General features: G+C 36.7%; 1 non-coding gene across 1 annotated transcript; it reads right to left on the bottom strand.

Annotated features, from left to right (window-relative positions):
- Positions 1-5,684: 5,684 nt before the first annotated feature.
- LOC138884441 (small nucleolar RNA R71) lies at positions 5,685-5,790 on the bottom strand. The gene has a single exon (XR_011404635.1). It is a non-coding gene; the product is annotated as a small nucleolar RNA R71 (small nucleolar RNA).
- Positions 5,791-6,800: the final 1,010 nt, after the last annotated feature.

The raw sequence follows: 6,800 nt of genomic DNA, 5'->3' as shown, positions 1-6,800 counted from the left end.
ATGTAACACCCCATAAATTTGAATTAGTTGTGGATGCATTAAATGAGTATTCATGTGATGGTTATCAATTGGTTATGATAATAAGTGTACGAGGCAAATCATAAGTGATTTGGGGTCCAAGGAGAGGCCTAAGTCTAAACCAAGTTGGAAATTACATGATAGACTAAAAATTCCAAACGAGTACGCACAAGACCTCACTTTAGATTAGCATATCTACATGTATATTAGGAGTTGTGTGATGCACAACCTATCAAATTAAAGCTCTTTGAGTCTAGTTTCCAACTACAAACATGATTCAAATTGTATTAGTATTTCCGCACGTTAATTTTTATCATTTAGACTTTCCGTATATCAGCATGTGTTAGTTTATGTTCCGCATTTAGTATGTTATGATATCACATGTTGATTCAACCATCCAGTTGGTTCACTCGGTCACATGTAGTCAGGCACTAAGTGTCGTGTTACGTCCAGGCCCAGGTTTGGGGCGTGACAAGCTTGCACAGTCTCTCGGTCTTCTTTGTATGAGGGCATCAAAGAGCATTAGTATGATGATCCCTATTTGCTTGTCCTTAAGGACACGGTTCGCATGGTGGTGCCAAGCAGGTTACTATTAGAGATAATGGAGTGTTGCAGATGCAAGGTCAGATTTGTATGCCCAATGTGGATGGGCTTCGTGAGTTGATTCTCAAAGAAGCCCACAGTTCGTGGTATTCCATTCATCCGGGTGCTGCCAAGATGTATTAAGATTTGAGGCAGTATTATTAGAGGAGAAGAATTAAGAAATATATAGTTGCATATATGGCTCGGTGTCTGGATTGTCAGCAAGTAAAGTACGTGCATCAGAGGCCTTGTGGTTTGCTTCCGAAGCTTGAGATTCGCGAGTGGAAGTGGGAGCGTATTACCGTGGATTTTGTTGTTGGGCTTCCATAGATTTATTATATGTGAGGCGGTGCAGTTTGCCAGTTGGTTGGTTTGAGCCGGGAGAGGCTCGGTTGGTGGTACCGATTTGGTCTAGGATGCCTTGGAAAAGGTCAAAAGGATTCAGGATCGACTTCGCACAACTTAGTCTAGGTAGAAGAGTTATGCCGATCATAGAGTTCGTGATGTTGTATTCATGGTTGGATAGAGGCTATGCTTTGGGTTTCACCCATGAAGGGTGTGATGAGGTTCAGAAAGAAGGGCAAGTTGAGCTCTAGGTATATCAGACCCTTTGAGATCTTTGAGAGGGTTGATGAGGTGGACTACAAGCTTGCACTACCACCTAGCTTATCAGCAGTTCACCCAGTGTTCCATGTCTCCATGCTCTAGAAATATCATGGTGATTCATCATATGTATTATATTTCAGCTCAGTCCAATTGGACAAGGATTTGACTTCCGAGGAGGTGTCGATGGCCATTCTAGAACGGCGGGTCCGAAAGTTGAGGTCCAAGAGTTTTCCTTCTATTAAAGTGCACTGGAGATACCCACACCTTTTCACCAGTCCAAGTACCTTTCTATGTTCGTTTGAGGATGATCGTTTATTTTAGAGGTGGAGAATGGGATGACCCGATAGGTCATTTTGAGTTTTAGCCTCTATTTTCGTGTTCTGAGACCTTGATTATATCCATTTAGCATTTCTCAATTTGCGTGAGTATTCCGTGTCTTGTTCCGGAAAGTCCTTATGAATTAAAGAAAATGTGAATTTTTGCCTTAAAACTAATTTGAGTTGACTACGGTTAATATTTGTGTAAACAAACTTGGATCAGTATTTTGATGGTTCTGGTGGGTCTGTATTATAATTTGGGACTTGAGTGTATACCTGGAATTGAATTCAGAAGCCCCTAACTTGATTTAATGAGATTTGATGAAAATTAGTAATTTGAAGGTTTAAAGAATTTCGAAGTTTGACCGTAGGTTGACTCTATAGCTTCCGGTTTCGGGTTTCGGGTTTCGGTTTGGGGACTTAGTACAGGTTCATTTCACTATTATTGACTTGTCTGCAATATTTGGTTCAAAACGAAGTTGATTTGACATGATTCAGATGCTTGGTTGTGAATTTGAAAGTTCTTAAGTTTCATTGAAAGCTTCATACATTTTGATATTCGATTTGTAGTTCTAGGTGTTATTTTGGTGTTTTGATCGCGTGAGAGAGTTTGTATGATGTTAATACAATTGTGTTCATGTTTGGTTTGGAGCCCGAGGGGCTCGGGTGAATTTCGGATATGCTACGGTCATTTTTAGACTTAGAGATTGTTGGTTTTCAGTGGTTTCTAGTGTCTGGTGTGATGTGCTGCGCGATCGTGAAGGGGAAGTTAGGCTGGTGGTGGATTTCTCTTACATGAACGCGAGATCATGGTCGTGAATGCAAAGTAGCAGGGGGTTTACCCTTCGCGAACGCGGCCGTTCCTTCGCGAACGCGATGAGTTATGAGATTTGGGGGCAGACTGGGCAGTAACTCTATGCGAACACGGGCGTTGGCTCCCGAACACGAAGGCAAGGGAGGGCTAAGCCTTTGCGAACGCGAAGGGTTGATCGTGATCACGATGGCCATTTGGCCAGTGGTCTTCGCGAAATCGTCAGGTGCTTTGCCAATGCGAAGCATACCTGACGCCCAGGTATTAAATATTTCAAAAGTCGGGATTTTCGTCACTTTTCAACATTTTCAAGTTTGAGCTCAGCCTAGAGGCGATTTTGAAGAGAAATTTCATCCTAACTTCATAGGTCAGTAGATTTTAACTTGTTTCCTTCCATTTTCATAAACACCCATTGATTTCTAACATTTAATATATGCCTTTTTATGGTAGAAATTAGGGATTTAGGTAGAAATTGGGGATTTTGAGAAATTGAGATTTAGATCTCAAATTGAGGTCGGATTTTGAAACTAATCATATAATCGGGCTCGGGGGTGAATGAATAATTGGGTTTTGCTCCGAATCTCGGGTTTTGACCAAACGAGCCCGGGGTTGACTTTTTGCTGACTTTTTTCAATATTATTAAAGATTGAATCTTTTTCACTCGTGAGTAGTTTCTGAAGCTTATTTTGAATTGTTTGAACCATATTTGGTTAGATTTGATTGGTTTGGAGTTGAATTTTAGAGGAAAGGCCCCGATTGATCTTTTATTTGATTTGATTTGATTGCGGAGTGAGGTAAGTGTTGGATCTAGCCTTGACTTGAGGGGACTAGAAATTTTTGAACTATGTGTTGTATGGTTTATGTGAGAAAACAACGTATATGTGAGGTGACGAGTGTATATATGCCGTTAAGACATTTGTTTCCATGTTTTCTCGTTATTTCATGAATTATCTTATTCCATGTCTTAATTGTTACATGCTTTATTTGACTTCTATACTGTAATTGTTATTTGTCATTTAATTATTCTTGTATTGAACTGTTTGTCCCTTCCATGACTCTGTGCTTATTTGCTACTTGCTTTAACTGTTTTACTTGCACACCTTAATTGTCACATGCTTTACCTGTCCTATTATTTTTGTGATATTTGTTGCATCCTTTGATTATTACGTGGTCCTTTATTGCCTTGCACCCTTTACTTTGGATGTAGAAATTCTTGTAAATTGAGTTGTTGGATTGTTTTAATTATCTGAAATTGATTGGGGATCGGGTTGCACGCCGCAACGAAAATTGAAAGCTGATGAATTGAAATGGTGGAATAAGGGAGGGTACTTGATATTGATAAATGATGATATTGTGGGATCAGGTTGTGCGCGGCAACAGATTGTATATGGATAATTGATATTGATAAATGATGAAATGGTGGGATCGGGTTGCATGCTGCAACGGATTGTATACGTGGTAATTGATATTCATAAAGGATGATATAGTGGGATCGGGTTGCGCACCACAACGGATTGTGTGTGTTGTACTTGTTGTTATTATTGTTGTGTTGGTTTCAACATTTTTTATGAGATTATAAGACTTGATATTCTGGATTTTCTTATAGTGTGGTTCGAGTTCATTTTCATAAATTAATTGCTTTACTTTCATTTCCTACTTTTCCTTTCGTGTTATTATTATTATTATTATTATTATTATTATTATTATTATTATTATTATTATTATTATTATTATTATTATTATTATTATTATTATTATTATTATTATTGTAAATAGACGCTTAGCCTCGTCACTACTTCGTCGAGGTTAGGCTCGGCACTTACAGAGTACATGAGGTCGGTTGTACTCATACTACACTATATACTTCTTGTGCAGATACTATCCTAGTGGCATTCTGTAGTTTTTGCTCGGATTCAGTCGCTGACAGAGACTTGAGGTATAGCTGCACGACGTCCGCAACCCTGAAGTCCCCTTCCCTAATATCTTTAATGTTTTTTGTATGTTTCAAAACAGTGTATTTTATTCAGACTATGTTTGTTGCACCGTAGATGTTCATGTGCTCGTGACACCAGTTTTTGGGTTATGTGTAGACTCGTTGTTCAGTATTATTATACTATACTTTAGACATAAAAAGTTTTCATTGTTAATATATTGTCACAAATTGTTAAAATCAGTTAATTTTCTATTCACGTCGGCTTGCCTAGCAAGTAGATATTAGGCGCCATCATGACCTCGAGGTTGGGATTCGGGTCGTGACATTAATATTACTATTCTGATGATTAATTTGTATAATCGAAAGGAGTGTAACTAATTGTTCAATTTAAGTAATAATATACAAGTGTAATCTTGAGAGGCATTTATACATTTGTGAGAAATAAAAATTAAAAAATAGATATATCTACTATATAATAGAAATATTAAGTGAAGTTAGGATCCCAACATCTTTTTATATTTGTGAAACAAAAAAATATTTTTCCATTGCTTTATTTACGCATTTTAGTTAGTTAACTCACAACTCAATTCTTTCTGATTTTTTAAATAGTAACTAAAACAAGAAACATCTGTAGAATAGATTAACCAATCTCTGTGGGTTCGACATATTTCTATATTATTATTTGAACAGAGTATGTGTCAGAATTATATATACTCTAGACACTCGTCAAATTTTTGGTATCGTTGCGGGGGATTGACATAATTTACTACATACTAATTATTTTACTACTAAGTTGAGTTTTTTTTAATTGTCTAATTACTTTGACTTTTGTGAAAATTTTTTAGGGAGCGTATGACCCGTCCTCCTCAAGAGAACTAGTTGAATACGATCCTAAAATTGAAAAGTCCTTACGGTTTTTGCAAAAGGAACATGTTTCACGATCTCAAATTTCTTCACAAGAAGAAATGGAGAACGAAGAACTTAACAACAACAATCAACTCCTGCCACATCAAGTAGAAGAACAGTTTGATGAAGTGGCACCACGACCTGATAGAATGCTAAGAGATTATGCAAGGTCAAATCATTCTGAAGGAGAATCAAGTGTAAGGAGACCACCAATTGCAACAAATAACTTTGAAATTCGCACATGCTTGATTCAAACTATTTAGCAGTCATGTCAATTTACTAGTGCTGCGAGTGAAGATTCTCACATCCATCTAATTGATTTTCTTGAATTAGTTGAAACTTGCAAGTATAACGGAGTCACAACAGATACTATAAGGTTGCGACTTTTCCTTTTGTCATTAAAAGGTGAAGCCAAAATATGGTTGATAAGTTTTCCAAGAGGTTCAATCACTACATGAGACCAAATAACTCAGAAATTTCTTATTAAATATTTTTCACATGTAAAACATTTAAAATAAAGCAAGAAATCAATAATTTCGTGCAAACAGATATTGAATCTGTATACCAAGCATGAGAACGATTAAAAGCAATACTAAAAAATGCCCACATCATAGTATCCAATATCCTAACATTTTTTATATTTTATATCAGGGTCTTAAACCCTCTACTAGAAATGTTATTCATGCAACATCAAGAGGATCCATAATGAGAAAAATCACTACAGAAGCCATGCAATTGCTCAATAAAATTTCAGAAAATATTGTTCAATGGCCCTCTAACAGAATGATTGTTAAGAAAATAGTAGGAGTCAATCAAGTTGAAGCTTGGAATTCATTAGCGCAACAAATTGCAGATCCGACACAAAAAGTTGAGATCATTAATGTAAATACTCAATCATCATCTCAACATGAGAATTGTGATGTTTGTGGAGGCAATCATCCCAATCATGAGTGCCAAGATTCAATGCAAAATGAAGAACAAGTAAATATTATTGGTTATAGAACCAGTTATCCATTTAGTAGTCCCATGGCACAAAAACATCCTGGATTTCAATTGGAGTAACCTAAATGGTGTTGAAAATCCTCAAAGATTTTTTAATCCAAAGCAGCAGGTGCAGGGAACACCTGGTTTTCAAAATCAAAACAGAGGGCAACAAGATTTTCAGAAATATCAACAACCGTCCCAAAGAGCCCATCAACAAAACCTTGAAGACATGAGATACAAATTCATTAAGGTTACTGACAAGAAAGTTGAAAGTCAAAGTTCAGGCATCAAGAATTTAGAAATCCAGATGAGCCAATTAGCAACCCTCATGTCTGGACAAATAAAAGATGCTCTACCAAGCAATACTGAGAAAAATCCAAAGGAACACCTCAAATCCATCTCTCTGCGATCAGGTAAAACTCTTAAGGATCCATATACAAATAGACAAGGAAAGCCACAAGAAGTGAAACAAGTAAATGAAGGTGAGAATAAAAGAGACTTTGAACTTCTAAAAGAACAAAAATATAAAGGAAGAAAGGTACAAAAAAATAAATTGATGACAAATCCTTACTTTGTACCCCTCCCTTTTACCCAAAAAATGAAAAGAAAAAATCTTGACAAACCATTTTCAAAGTTTCTGGAT

This window comes from Nicotiana sylvestris, chromosome 12 (genome assembly GCF_000393655.2).
Source record: "Nicotiana sylvestris chromosome 12, ASM39365v2, whole genome shotgun sequence".
NCBI classification, from domain to species: domain Eukaryota; kingdom Viridiplantae; phylum Streptophyta; class Magnoliopsida; order Solanales; family Solanaceae; genus Nicotiana; species Nicotiana sylvestris.
Note: the sequence above shows the minus strand (reverse complement) of the source record. Positions and strands in the feature narration are given on the sequence as shown.